We start from the raw sequence: 15317 nt of genomic DNA on the forward strand, positions 1-15317 counted from the left end.
TTGTCTGTTCTCATGCTGGCCTCTCATAGGAGCCCAGCATGAGTAGAGTTCTCTTTTTTCGCCCCCCCTCCTCGACTTGCCGATTGTATTGTACATTTCTCTGTTTTTTTCAAAATACTACCGGTCTCCGACCTGTCTCCCCATGTCATGTCTGTGTTGTGTATGTAAGGTTGGGGGGAGGGGTCCCATTTCGCTGCAGGGCAACTTGCATGTGACAAATAAAGGTTTCTTGATTGATTGATTGATTGATTGTAGCAAACTAGCTGGGCATAACAACTTCCCAAGTACCAACTGTGGCCACAAGAGGGTGCCAAATCATACAAATAAAAGCATATAACACATTAAAGTTATAACAACACACTCCCCACCTGGTATAAATTATTTTATACCACTACATCTTTTACTTTACTGTTTAGTTTCCTGTATACCTCAGTCTTTCTTTGTAGTTTCCTTGGTGAACAGAAGGATGAGCTGAGAAACTGGACGTAGGTAAATCTCCACCTTTCTGATTTTATTATCTTGACTAGGGATGTTCTTAACAATGAGACCAATAGGCCATTCATTTCGCTTGGTTTGGTCATCCTTCAGTAAGACAATGTCTCCGACTTGCATGTCCCGTTTGTCATTGATCCACTTCTTTCTGGACTGCAGTGTTGTCAAATATTCTTGTCGCCATCGTTTCCAAAAGATGTCGGCTAGATATTGGACAGGCCGCCACTGTTTCTTGCATAGGTCTTTCAAGTCAAACACCCCTTCGGGAGCAGACACAACGTTTGCCTTCTGAGTAAGAAGCATTGCAAGACTGTCGGTGACTCTGGATCTGTACTCACCGGAACCAATGGACGAGCATTCATAATTGCCATCACTTCTGCCATCAAGGTGACAAGGACTTCATGAGAAAGACGAGTAGGCCCCGACTGCAGCAGCATGGCATCTAAGATCCGACGAGCAACACCAATCATTCTTTCCCATGAGCCTCCCATATGGGATGAGTGTGATGCATTAAAGGTCCATGAGCACCCTTCATTACTAAGATAATTTCGGACCTCTGAGTCATCTGTAAAGATTAGGGGTGGGTTTTGAAAATCGATTTATCGATTAAAATAGATTCTGGCTTGTATAACGTGATATCGATTCATTAAAATCCTGAATCGATTTTTTTAATATAAATTTATTTTGCCCCAAACGCCAGAATCTCAGGTTAAACCTCACAAAATTTAAACAACCACCAAACAGCTAAAACAGTACATGAGAGCAGGAACACTGATCCTGCACAAAGACGTAAACACAAAGCTCGGACCCGCCCACAGATCAGAATCAGTGAGATGTCGCCTTTCTCACCCGACGGCACGGACACGGTCAGGGCTGAAAGTCGACAGCTCGCTGATTCTGATGTTTCGGCGGGTCCGCGCTTTGTGTTTACGCCCCTTTTGCGCTGATTCTAAAGCTGTTAGTTTGATCTCTCTCCAAACAATATTGACTTAACCAGCAGCAAAAGAAGATCCAAACTACACTTCACATAAACATCGTCATGGACTCCCTCTTACCTTTGGTGTTTTGCTTCTAACACGATGAAATCACACGTCATGCACAGCTCTCTCTCTCTCTCTCTCTCTCTCTCTGTACTTCAAGAACAGTTTCCCGTCTAAAAATCTGTTTTCTGCATTATTCGCTTGCTTGTTACGCACAAGTCTACCGTAGTTTACAACGCTGTCGGCCGCTGTTTTTTTTTTCCTTTTACTTACTTCCGAAAAGAAAACCTAATTTCTGCCGTTCAATAGGCTTCTGAACAAATTTTAACTTTTTAAAATTATGCAAAATGCAAAACGCTTAGCCGTGTCTCTAATAAAACCTCTGTAACTTCAGAGGTAATGTTCATATGTTGATTAATGGTTTTCTTTCGTTTTTGATGTACTGCAGAATATTTTTTATAAAATCCGAGGCCAGGAAAATCACCTTCATGTTTTTCTGTGTTTTATCTTCAGATGCTTTGACACAAAGGCATCTGCTGTGATGCTCACACCTTTGATAAAGACTTGCGAGTGTCAGCTTCCTTTTTATAGATACAAAAATATGTAAATGTACTGATCTGAATTATAATATTTCTGACTGTCTGAGGCAAAATTTCCCAGATTCAAATTGAACTGAATCGAATGGAATCGTGGATCGAATCGATTTGGGACCTTGTGAATTGGAATCGAATCGATTCTAGAAATCAGTGACGATACCCAGCCCCAGTAAAGATCCTTAACTCTCTACAGGCACTGACGAAGTTGGTTCCACGGTCAGACCTGAGGACCTTGGAAGGTCCTCGTATGGCAAAAAACCTTCTTAAGGCGTTAATAAAGCTTGAGGTGGACATAGATTTAATCACCTCTATATGCACTGCTTGCGTTCCTAGGCACGTAAACAACACTGCCCATCGCTTGTTTTCTGCTGTGCCTCCTCCCATTCGTCATGACACTACGCTCCATGGTCCAAAGACATCTAGACCAACTCTGGTGAACGGGGGTTCTATGGAAAGCCTATCCTCAAGCAAGTCAGACATCTTTTGCTCTTGAGTCTGTGAAGGTTCTCAAGGTGCTCTTGAGGTGCTCTTGAGGCTTTCCTCTGAGTTTGCGGCATATGACACATCCATAGATCAAGCTAGAAACCAGCTTTCTTGCGCCAATTATCCACAAACCGGCTGAGCAAAGTGCCCCCTCAGTTAAGTGGCAATGTTGGTGGGCAACTTCCTGGTGATAATGTCTTACTAACAAAGTTGTCACTCTTGGGGAGTATGACTGGGTGTTTTTCATCATATGGAAGATCAGCTGAAGAGAGCCGTCCACCTACTCTAAGCACTCCATCCTGATCAATAAAAGGGGTTCAACCTCCACAGAGGACTTGTTTTGGAAATTTGTTTCCCTCTCTCCAATTGTTTCACTTCTTCCTTGAATGCTAACTGTTGAACACTCCAGATCACTCTAAATTTTGCCTGTGTTTGTGGATCTTGTTTTGAAAGCCTGGACCTGTCTCTTGCCACGCTGATGAGCTTCGCCATTCCATTTATCAGAGTTTTCCATGAGGAGAACCGTTCAAATCTCTGTGGACTGAGAAGTCTATCAGTAGCCTTAGTTGCCAGGGTGCTGACTTCTGGGCGAACCTCTGCATCGTGCTGTGGTTCAGCAAGATCAAACTTACTTAATGTCACTGATGGGGATACCTGTTGTTGGACCTGCTTTAGGAACTGAGGACCAGTGAACCAGCTTGTTTTGTGCAGGAGACTTGCTGCAATCGGCCTTGTTGCGATGTCAGCTGGGTTGTTCTCTGTTGCAAGATAATTCCACTGCGTGCATGTAGTGGACTTCCTAATTCTGGAGACTCTGTTGGACACATAGATGTAAAACCTTTGCTAAACATTATACAGGGTGGGCCATTTATATGGATACACCGTAATAACATGGGAATGGTTGGTGATATTAAAGTCCTGTTTGTGGCACATTAGTATATGTGAGGGGGCAAACTCCTCAAGATGGGTGGTGACCATGGTGGCCATTTAGAAGTCGGCCATCTTGGATACAACTTTTGTTTTTTCAATAGGAAGAGGGCCACGTGACACAACAAACTTATTGGTAATGTCACAAGAAAAACAATGGTGTGCTTGATTTCAACGTAACTTTATTCTTTCATGAGTTATTTACAAGTTTCTGACCACTTATAAAATGTGTTCAATGTGCTGCCCATTGTGTTGGATTGTCAATGCAACCCTCTTCTCCCACTCTTCACACACTGATAGCAACACCGCAGGAGAAATGCCAGCACAGGCATCCAGTATCCGTAGTTTCAGGTGCTGCACATCTCTTATCTTCACACCATAGACAATTGCCTTCAGATGACCCCAAAGATAAAAGTCTAAGGGGGTCAGATCGGGAGACCTTGGGGGCCATTCAACTGGCCCACGACGACCAATCCACTTTCCAGGAAACTGTTCATCTAGGAATGCTCGGACCTGGCACCCATAATGTGGTGGTGCACCATCTTGCTGGAAAACCTCAGGGAACGTGCCAGCTTCAGTGCATAAAGAGGGAAACACATCATCATGTAGCAATTTCAAATATCCAGTGGCCTTGTCCACGGTGTACCCTGCTTCTCGCCCTGAAAGGGATAAGTGGAAGTGAATGGATGGATGTTCATAAGAGAAATAGGGGTTTGGGGTCAAATGTCCCATTTACCATAATCCACCTTATGTGAGGAGTAATATACTTTGTCTACCAAAGATTTCATTAATTTATCATGCTTGGAATCTGAGAGGTGGGTATTGGGAACGAAAGCTAAATGACATTTGTGATTTTTCAGTTGGTTAAGAGCCTCTTTTCTCTTTATAGGATTGTGGAGACTTTTGATGTTGTAAATTATGATTTTAAGTGACTCCATACTGTGAAAAATGGCAGTGAACATTAATATTAGTAATAATAGGTGAAAAGTAAAAAAAGAAGAAGACAGGAGAAAATTATGCAAAAATTAAAACCCAGAAGAGGGGCAATGAAAACATGAAAACGTATTTAAGGAAAACCACTGCGGCCGAGCACCAATCCGTCTGTTGATCTCCGGATCCCTTCCCATCACTCGCGAACAAGACCCCAAGATACTTGAACTCCTCCACTTGGGGCAGGAACTCATCCCCGCCCCTTAGTGGGCACTTCACCCTTTTCTGGCTGAGAACCATGACCTCAGATTTGGAGGTGCTGATCCTCATTCCTGCTGCTTGATACTCGGCTGCGAACCGTTCCAGTGCAAGCTGGAGGCCATCACCCGATGAAGCCAACAGAACCACATCATCCGCGAAAAGCAGAGAGGAGATTCTGAGGCCACTGAAGTGAAAGTCCTCCGCCACTTGGCTGCGCCTAGAAATCCTGTCCATAAAAATTATGAACAGAATCGTGCAGCCCTGGCGGAGCCCGTCACCCACCGGGAACGAGTCCGAGTTATTGCCGGCAATGCGAACCAAGCTCTTGCACCGGTTGTATAGGGATCGAATGGCCCATAGCAATGGGCCAGACACCCTATACTCCCGCAGCACCTCTCACAGGACACCCCAAGGGACACGGTCGAATGCCTTCTCCAAGTCCACAAAACACATGTAGACTGGTTGGGCAAACTCCTATGCGCCCTCAAGTATCCTTGAGAGGATTAAGAGCTGGTCCAGTGTTCCGCGACCAGGGCGAAAACCGCACTGTTCCTCCTGTATCTGAGGTTCGACTAACGGACGAACTCTCCTTTCCAGCACCCTGGCATAGACTTTCCCAGGGAGGCTGAGGAGTGTGAGCCCCCTGTAGTTGGAACACACCCTCCAGTCCCCCTTCTTAAAGATGGGGACCACCACCCCGGTCTGCCAGTCCAGTAGTACTGCCCCTGATCTCCACGCAACATTGTAGAGGCGTGTCAACCAGGACAGCCCTACAATGTCCAGAGCCTTCAGGAACTCGGGGCGGACCTCACCCACACCAGGGGCTCTGCCACCAAGGAGTTGTTTAACTGCCTCAGTGACCTCGCCTCCGGAAATTGGCGGGTCATCCCCCTCATTCCCAGACTCTGCTTCCTCCTCGGAAGACGTGCCAGTGGGATTAAGGAGGTCCTCGAAATATTCCTTCCACCGCCCGATAATTTTCTCAGTCGAAGTCAACAGCGCTCCTCCAGCACTATACACAGTGCAGGTAGAGCACTGCTTTCCCCCTCTACTGACACTCATTTGGTCATTTGGTCAATCATCAGTTTCAGTGTCCTGGGATGAATATTTTCCTTACGTAGGGTATTTTCCTATTGGGCTTTGTCCACATCGAGGACCTCCCTCTGTTCGTTGTTGGAAGAGATGCAGAGTCTTGCTGGGTCGAGTATCCAAAAATTGTACTTAAGTAAGAGTAGCATTACTTTAAAATATTATTACTCAAGTAAAAGTGAAAAGTAGTCGTCAAAAAAGTTACTCAAGTAAGATTAAAAACATAGTTGGTGAAAAGACTACTCAAGTAGTGAGTAACTGGTTGTAATGTCCGATTTATTTTTTAAATAAATGCTATCACACAAACAAAAATAAATAAATATACACATTTTAGTATTTTCAAATAGAATATATGTAAAAACATCAACAAAATAAGGCACAATTCTAATTTCCAGATTTCAGTTTTTCACAACATAAAGCCTGTTTAACCAATATCTACAGTAAATAATATAAATATATAAACAGTGCAAACCATACCAGTGACAAGATGTGCTGTAAACTTTATATTCATTTTTGCTCCAAATGGCACAGCAGCCTCAGAGAAAACATTAGAATGAGGCATCTTCAACAATGGTAGAGCAGGGCGATATGACCAAAAATATTTATCGCGATATACATTTGAAAATTTGCGATAACGATATAACTAACGATATAATTGACACTAGACAAAATACTTTACAACTCCACAACTTTATTAGTGCAAAAAAAACCCCATCAATGTATTTTCACTTAAACAAGCAGCTGTTTTTTTATGTGCATTAAAGCTATATAAAAATTTAACAGTGCAAATGCAAATTCCTTGCTGACAGTTTAACCAAAAGGCATTTCCAGTGGAAATTGGCCGACATATCCTCAGCATAACTATGTATAATATCCACAAAACTTAAAAAGAGGTTATACACACACAATATGGTAATATTATGTTGAAGCACAGTATGTATCGCTCCGCGAGGCTCCTGCCTACGATAGGTGTAATGTTTCGACAATCCAATATGCAGTGCGGGTTCGTAGCTTAGCAGTCGTACTAAAATATTTGACAGATTTTCGAGCGCCGTGTACCATATAAAATCGTTTCAAGATCAGTAAACACAACCAGAATTCATACATAAGGCACACGGGATTATAAGGGGCACTGTCGATTTTCAGAAAAATCAAAGGATTGATTTTAAGTGTGCCGTATTTTCCAAAAAACCCGGTAATAACAACGGCTCGCTAGCATGCTCTACCAAAAATAGTGCTTTGTTGTATATCTGACGGACGAAAGCTAAATCAGTTCCACACCACTGAAGTTGCAGCATTTTTACAAACCAATTCTGGTTCATCCGTTTCATTCAACGATCCACTTTCGCCCTTCTCATTCTCCATTGTCACCATGCTTTTTCTGCCATGTGCGTATGAAAACAAAGGCACTGCGCATGCGGGTTTTACATATATTCTCTTGCGATATTTCATTTTCTTATCATTGCCCAACATTATATCGGTATTACCATGAATGGTATGATATGACCCAGCCCTACCCAATGGATCCATTATCTTCGTCAGTTAGGCTGCTGTTTGTGCTGGCCTCATCCAGCTCTGTGTCTAGGGTGATGTGTGATGAAGTTGAGACCTGTGGAAAGATGTATGGTTTTCAAAAGAATTAGGTCTAGGCATCATAGTGCTGTATAGACTGCCAAGCTGCGGATGTTTGGCATAAAAATTTGATAACACTGGAGATGTTTTTTTACTAACTAACAAAATATTGTCGTGGATATGCCGCACAAACAATTTGCAATGAATTTCAGATTAAGTTCAAAATAAGAACGCGTGCAAGGCTAAGCAGTGCTAGCCAAAAGATCCTCCTCGCACTGTTTGGCTGTTATTCTGGGGAAACACGAGAAAGACAGTGATGAAAGCCGTGACTGCAGCTGTGATGTAGCGTCTAATTTCTGCATGGCTGTCCTGATGTAAATAAAAATTGGATTGCAAGCTTAAATATAAAGTTGAAAAAATTTAAGTGCATAAATGTACACACACATATATATAAAAATAAATAAATAAATTCCCTGCTCGCCCCTGCGGACGGTCAATCCTCAAGCTTGGGTCCTCTACCAGAGGCCTGGGAGCTTGAAGGTCCTGCGCAGTATCTTAGCTGTTCCTAGGACTGTGCTCTTCTGGACAGAGATCTCCGATGTTGTTCCTGGGATCTGCTGGAGCCACTCGCCTAGCTTGGGAGCCACTGCACCTAGAGCTCCAATTACCACTGGGACCACCGTTACCTTCACCCTCCACATCTTCTCGAGGTCTTCTCTGAGCCCTTGGTATTTATCAAGCTTCTCGTGTTCTTTCTTCCTGATGTTGCTGTCATCGGGACCGCTACATCGATCAGTACGGCCATCTTCTTCTCTTTGTCTACCACCACTATGTCCAGTTGGTTAGCCACCACCATTTTGTCCGTCTGTATCTGGAAGTCCCATAGGATCTTAGCTCGGTCATTCTCGACCACACTTGGGGGCATCTCCCATTTTGACCTCGGCCACTTGGTTATGACATTCCATGTATGCCTTGCCTGCTAGCATCTTACACCTTGCTGTTATGTGCTGGATTGTCTCAGGGGCTATCTGCCAGTGGTATATACCGTATATACCGTATGTACCGTACTGTCCTTCCATGATGGTTCCTCACCTTCCTCCTCTTTCTTGGGTTTCTGCTGCCTGAGGTATTCACTGAGCACGCTGTGAGTTGGGACCATCTTACTGATGTATTCGTGGATGTTTGTTGTCTCATCCTGGACCGTGGTGCTGACACTCACCAGTCCCCAGCTTCCTTCCTTCCGCTTAGCGTACAGCGTCAGGGTGCTGGACTTGGGGTGAAACTCTCCATGCATGATTAGGAGTTTCCTTGTCTTGACGTCAGTGGCTTCTATTTCCTCCTTTGGCCAGCTTATTATCCCAGCTAGATAACTGATCACGGGCAGGGCGTAGGTGTTGATGGCCCGGATCTTGTTCTTAGCCTTCAACTGACTCCTCAGGACTTGCCTGACCCTCTGCAGGTACTTGGTGGTTACAGCTTTCCTAGCAGCCTCTTCATGGTTCCCATTCACATTCACACTCATTCATTGAAGCTGCCAGGCCAGGCTGGGCTCCACCACCAGCCAGAGAGGCAAGCTGCCAGGCCAGGCCGGGCTCCACCACCAGCCAGAGAGGCTAGCTGCCAGGCCAGGCCAGGCTGGGCTCCACCACCAGATAGAGAGGCTAGCTGCCAGGCCAGGCCGGGCTCCAACACCAGCCAGAGAGGCTGCCAGGCCAGGCCAGGCCGGGCTACACCACCAGCCAGAGAGGCTAGCTGCCAGGCCAGGCCGGGCTCCACCATCAACAGGCGAAGCTAGCTGTCAGAACACGTCAGCCACCAGCACCAGCCAGTGAGGATAATCGCCTGGCCCTCCCAAGCTCAACCACCAACAAACAAAGCTCAGAGGCAGGCCGAGCCATGCTCCACCAACAGCCAGCGAGGCAAACTACCAGGACAGGCCGGGCTAAGGCAAGCCACAAGGGTGCTTCGCAGTGGCGGTCCTAGCCTGTTTGGTGCCCCGGACGAACACTCCCCCCCCCACACACACACACACAAAACATATTAAGGATTACACATTACCATAAAGCTGTTGTCGGAACCATACTGAATTTCGCCAGAGAAACACACACACACACACACACACACACATATGAAGAGAGAGAGAGTATGCATTGTATGCAAACAGCTACCAAACAGCCATCATAATTCGTCATACAATGAGAACAGGACAAATCAACAATTGACAATGACTAATTAATATTAAAATCTGTAACATAATGTATTGTTTGGAGTTTAGTCTGTTACTGTTACTATTTTTACCATTTCTTTTTGGAGCAACTGTAATCCACATTATTTCCTTAGGCATTAATAAAGTATTCTGATTCTGATTCTGATTGTTTCAGGATGACCTGCCATTATCCAATGACATATCTGCTTACCTGTATCTTTTGCTCGTTTCTCCTCCTCTTCTTTTCTATTTTTTCTAAACTGAGCACCTGATGGCTTTGAACTTTTCTTGTCAATCTTACATTGGTTTTAATTTTGCACTCCAGTATGAACACAAATCCCCCAACTCAAGAATCGCCACAACATAACCTAATAGACCTACACCTTAGTTCACAGATTCACTTTGTCTAGGGTTTATTTCTGGGATTTCACACAACCCAGGATTCAAATCATGAATGCATAATGGGCTTGGATTTACATCATTATGAATGATATGCGCTCTAGTTGGAAGCAGCCCCCCTTGTGTGTGAGACTTTAACTGTAAATTATAAATTTTAAATTGTTATTGATCCCTTTACCCCTAGTCCTAAAGTGTATATTTATTCTCTTACTCTTCTTATATTTATTGTTTGTTTACTTGCACTGCTGTAACTGGAGCCTCGTCGTCTCGTCTCTCTATATACTGGACTGTATGTAGCGGAGATGACAATAAAGTTTACTTTAACTTCAGCAGCAAGGAGGCGCTCACTTCTTGCGTATAGAATTTCGAAAAAACATCGGTGCAAATTACAAGTCTCTATCATGTGATGTCTGGTGTTTTCGTGTTTGTTGTTTTGTTTTTATTTTGTTTTATTGCGAGTTGGCTATTAGATGCTGCTCTAGCCAGCCAGAGAATCCCCCGCCGCCCCCGCCCTCTCCTCACTGTGCCGCAAGCAGCAGGTGTACCTCGCAAACGGAGGGCGCCCTTACTCCCATCAAATGGTCGATAGAAAACCGATCGGTGCCTATGCCATTCCCAATATGCGCTGGCTGATGTCGGGGCAGCATGAGTACGAGCAATTTTTTATTTTTTATTTTTTGCCGATGCCCGTGATGCCGCCCCCCACCACGATGCCGCCCCGGGCAACCGCCCGTGTCGCCCGTATCAAAAACCACTACTGGTGCTTCGCAACTAACGGGCCTTAACACCGACAAGATGCCACCTAAGAGGAACAACGTCAACGAGGAGGAACTGGAGGACATAAAGAAATCCCTAAACTTTATGTCAGAAGAAATTATTACAACTATTTCAAAACAACAAAAACTGATACTAAATTTAATGGAGGACATTAAAGAACTAAGAAGGCAGATCTAGGAAAAAGACACTGCTATGCTGGAAGGAAGGGTGTCAGATCTGTAACAATATTCAAGAGTAAATGATGTGATACTGACTGGACTGGAAACTAGGCATCAGACATATGCACGGGTAGCAGCATCAGAGAGAGGGGAGCCCCCGAGCAAGAGCTACGCTCCTTGGAAGAGCAGGTAATGGCCTTTTTCAAAAGCAAGGGAATTGAAATGGACAGTAAAGATATTGAGGGATGCCATCCTCTTCCAAGGAAAAACAAAAATCAAATACCTGCCATTATCATACGTTTTGTTAATAGAAAACAGAAAAAATAACTGCTCAAGGAAGGAAGAAAGCTGAAAGGAACAAATGTTTATTTAAACGAACACCTAATCAAGAAAAATGCAGACATTGCAAGACAAGCAAGAATATTAAGAAAACAGAAGAAAATACAGTCAACTTGGACATCAGATTGTAAAATATTCATGAAGTTAAATGGAACACCAGAACAGCCAAAAGTTCTAGTCATTAGAGAGATGACGGAACTAGAAAAATATAACTGATAAATCAGAACACAAAGCAGTGCTAAATATGATGGTACTTGTCAAAGTTGCACAACCAACTCTGATGCCTGACACTTTTCAAGTACCAACTCATTTAGATATTGAAATAGAACATTGGTACATGACAGCAATATAGATCCTGATTGTAATTTCTTTAAAAATAAGATACATGAATGCAATTATTATACAAATGACCAATTTAAAAAGAAAATAAAGGTAGAAAATGGTATAACAATTGTTCACTTTAATAGTAGAAGCCTATATGCAAACTTTCAATCCATCAAAGAATACATAACACAGTTTAAAGAGCCATTCAAGACCATAATAGCCATATCGGACACCTGGATAACTCCTGAAAAAGAAGAAGACTTTGAAATAAACGGATATGAATTCCTTCATTTAGACAGGAGCAACAAAAAAGGAGGTGGGGTGGCACTTTACATTGATAAAAACATAAAGCACAAAAGAGTGGGAAGAATGACGACTGTTATTGATGGGGTGATGGAATGTTTAACAGTAGAAATAAATGTGGAAAAAAGGAAAAACCTAATTGTCAGTTGTATATACAGAACACCAGGAGCAAAGATCGAGATATTTAAGGATAGTATGGAGAACCTATTTACAAATCTCAATCAGAAAGGAATGTTTATTTGTGGGGACTTTAATATTGATATTGAAAGGAATAGAAGCTCAATGTTTTTAAGAGCAGTGGAAGAGAAAGAGATTTATGTCATTGTTAGAGGACTTAAAAACAAAACCAGTACAGATTGGAATGATATTGATATGGTAAGAGTTAAAAGAGTTATTGAGGATATAGTAGAACCATTAAAATATATATCCAACTTGTCTTTTCAAAAAGGGGTTTTTCCACAAAAAATGAAAGTTGCTAAAGTTATTCCAATTTACAAAACAGGTGAAAAGTATAATTTTACAAATTATAGACCAGTGTCAATACTCTCCCAGTTCTCTAAGATACTGGAAAAACTTTTCATACAAAGATTTGACAGCTATGTGGAAAAACATGAATTGCTGACAAATAGTCTGTATGGGTTCAGAAACAACAGATCAACAACTTTGGCATTGATAGACTTAATGGAAGGGATAACAGAATGTATAGATAATAAGAAGTACGCACTCGGAGTTTTCTTAGATCTAAAGAAGGCGTTTGATACTGTTAATCATGAAATTCTATTTAAAAAAATGGAAAGGTACGGGTTTAGGGAAGTGGTTTTGGACTGGTTAAAAAGCTATTTAGGGAATAGGCAACAACATGTACAAATAAACGAATATAAATCTAATTTGATGCATATTGCTTGTGGAGTACCTCAAGGTTCAGTATTGGGTCCAAAAATGTTTATTATGTACATAAATGATATTTGCAGAGTCTCGCAGAATTTAAAGTTTGTAATATTTGCAGATGACACAAATATATTTTGTTCAGGTGTGGAATTGCCACAGGTTTTGGAGATGATCACGCAGGAATTATAAAATATATTAAAGAAGTGGTTTGATATAAATAAATGATCTAGATGAATCTAGATGAAACCAAATTTATGTTGTTTGGAAACCAAAAGAAAAATATCAAAGTAGAAATATGTGTTGACAATGTATATTTAGAAAGGGTAAATGAAATAAAATTTCTTGGTGTGATCATTGACCACAAGGTCTGTTGGAAACCACATATTACTTATGTTCGAGGGAAATTGGCACGGGGGTATTGCTGTCCTGGGGAAAGCAAAGCAAATATTGGATCAGAAAGCACTGCATATATTATACTGTGCTTTACTACTGCCGTATATGAGCTACTGTGTAGAGGTCTGGGGAAACACATACAAAAGTAATACACAAACAACAACGATAATACAGAAAAGGGCCATCAGATTAATAAATAATGCAGGGTACAGGGATCATACAAATGGACTGTTTTTCAAAATGCAAGCTATTAAATTCCAAGACTTGGTGACGTTTAAAACAGCGCAAATAATATATAAAGTAAGAAATAAATTGCTTCCAAAAGAAATCTGTAAATTGTTTATAGAAAGAGAAGGTGGGTATAACTTAAGAGGGAAATGGAATTTAAAGTGTTAGAACAACTTTAAAAAGTATGTCTATCTCTATAGGAGGAGTTAAATTATGGAACAGTCTAACAGAAGAAATTAAAGAAAGTAACAACATAAACCAGTCTAAAATGAAATATAAAAAACAAATTTTTAACAAATATAAGAATGATGAAAACAGGGTTAACCCAGGGCGTTAATGTTGTTCGTAATAGTGTTTTGATTTGTTTGTCTCAGAATTTGTAAATCTGCAAATGTTACCACTCAGTCCTTATTTATATGAAAGTGACTATACTGTGGTGGAGCTTGTTTATTTGTTTTTTTATTTGTTTGTTTGTTTGTTTTGTCTTTGCTTTACTTTTGCTTCATATGTTGTTTGTTTAATTTAAGGCTAAAAGAAAATTAAATCAATGAGAGGTAAAATTTGAGGGGGTAGGGACTAATAAGTGTATACTTCTGCCTACTCCTTTTCAAACAAAAGAATGGAATGATATTAAGTAATGATTGTGAAGGCACATGTTTGAAATAAAAATGAACTGAACTGAACTAAACATAATACAATTATTGGTAGAAACAGTTTAGGGTGGCCTTAGGTCTGATGTCAGCTCACGTTTCTTCTTCTGCAACTTTCTGGGCATCTCTGTATTTGAAGATGCCACTTCACCTACCACCATGGCAACTAGTCAGACCTACAGAAAAAGATAGGCAGAAACAGAGCTTCTCCAACCCCAGAAATTTACGACTAGTGGTGCCTTCACTAGTCAGACAGTACCTCCCCCTCAAATTTTTTAGAGAAGGGAGCTCCTCTCTTTGCTATTTGGGCTGATTGGGACCTGATGAATGTAAAAACAAAGAATTACCTGATTTTTTTTTTATCTACCTGATTTTTGTTTCTGAGAAAAATGAGATCCACATATGAGGATGTTTTACATTTCAATAGAACAGTGGCAGTATAAGTCAATATCAGGCCCTTGTAGAGCAAAATTTAGGATTTTGGTCTACAACCCAAAATGTGATGTCCACATATGTGGATGCAAGGTCCTAGGAGGTTAAATAAGTTTACAGAATCAACAAAATCCTCCTACACACAAACCATAATTACAGTTAACATATGATCGTTAAGACATTGTTTTGTTGTCTTCTATTTCGTCACTAGACATAGACATGCTTTACTGTCATTCAAATTTATACCTTACAGTGCACATAAAAATAAGATTTGCAGCATTGGCACCAATTGTTCAAAATATGAATATTAAAAAATAAAATAAAATAAAATAAAAAATATAGTACAAAGTCTAAGTGTATATACATCTTAGTAGAGATATAACTATATGAGCAGATCTGTAGTTTTTGTATTTGTTAGTTTGGTTTAAAAAAAAAGAAAAAAAGAAGGTGTGAATCCAAACAAGACAGCTGTAACAATCAAGGAGTAGATATGGTGAAGTTAAATGACTTTATTTACCTGGGGTCAACCATCCAAACAGTGTTAAATGGCATACCATTTAAAATAGCACTTTTCTGTCCCACTTGTGTAAGTGAAAGGAAAGGTTTATAAGATGGTAGTGAGACCTAATATGACATAGGATGTGCAAATGATGGTACTATCAAAAAGAAAGGAGATGGAATTTGAGGTGCCACAGTTGAAGATGGTCAGATCTGGGAATGACCAGAATGAACCTGATTCAAAATGGGTATATCAGAGGGACAGCTCAGATCGAGTGCACTAGAGACAAAGCTAGAAAGGTTGAGGTAGTTTGGACATGTTCCAGGACACAATTGTGGATACAAGGCAGCAGGAAAAGAGGAAACAATAGAGAGGATTCAGGGATATGCTC

Source organism: Perissodus microlepis, chromosome 14 (assembly GCF_051167445.1).
Source record: "Perissodus microlepis isolate ML-2025 ecotype Zambia chromosome 14, ASM5116744v1, whole genome shotgun sequence".
NCBI classification, from domain to species: Eukaryota; Metazoa; Chordata; class Actinopteri; order Cichliformes; family Cichlidae; genus Perissodus; species Perissodus microlepis.